This window comes from Ctenocephalides felis, unplaced genomic scaffold (assembly GCF_003426905.1).
Source record: "Ctenocephalides felis isolate EL2017-DRISC unplaced genomic scaffold, ASM342690v1 CF-g0.4_SCAFFOLD_01886, whole genome shotgun sequence".
Lineage (NCBI taxonomy): Eukaryota > Metazoa > Arthropoda > Insecta > Siphonaptera > Pulicidae > Ctenocephalides > Ctenocephalides felis.
Window position 1 is genome coordinate 839,477 of NW_020538040.1, and position 1,029 is coordinate 840,505.

The window sequence follows — 1,029 nt, forward strand, 5'->3', positions numbered from 1 at the left end:
CTTTGAACTTGGCCACATTCTTTCTAATAAATAAATATTTTCAATGTTAAATTAAGCGAATAATATCTAGAAATAAACTAATTCATATATTTTCTGTTTTTTTGCAGATTTTTTAACACTTCAAGCTACTTACTTATAGATACTTTGCCATTGAAGTGTTAAAAAATCAGCAAAAATCTAGATCAAAAATCTAATTTTTTCGAAGTAAATTTTTTTCAAAAATGTTAATCGTTTTTAAAAAAATAATAATTTTTGGTACGGGAAGTTCCCGTAATTTGCCTTAAGTCACGATGCCTTAATTGCCTTAAGACAGAATTCCACTTACAGCTAGTTTATTTATCATTGTTACAAGAGTACAGAAAAAAAGTAAAAACAAACAAAAGTTAATAATTTTAAAAATAAGCAGATTTTGAAGTGGGGGGAGTCCCAAAAAAATGAACACGTGATCATGCCCACGATTGCAGACTTCCTAGTATTTCGAAATAAAAAAAAATATTATTAATCTAGAACGATTTCATTGATTGATTTAATCTAGAATGATGAATTTTTTCCCACTACTTGAGTTACCCATTTTTTTTAAATAGAAAACATTCAAGTTTGGAGATGAGGCTAAGTATATGCCATTCAAATTTGGGGATGAGGCTAGTATATGCCAAGTCTATAACTTTCAATTTATTTCTCTGAAAATTTGAAGTTAATCGGTTAAGTAGAACTAGAGAGAAATCGTGGACATCGTATTGAAAAAGACAGTTTTGATAAAAACACGTTGAAAGTTTTGCAAAAAGAAGGAAACAGAAGAGGATTATCATGGTCAAATAGCTGTATTTCCGAAAATTACTTAAATTTTGAAAAATCTTGTCGTACACATATTTTAGAATAGTTAACTTTAAAAATATGAAAAAAAAGAAAAAACTTTTTTTTTAATTTCTACACTAGACTTCTGGGACACCCTGCATATATATGGTAATTCATAGATAAGTTCTAGAACTATTTTATACATAGAACTTATTTTTAAAAAAATCTAATTTT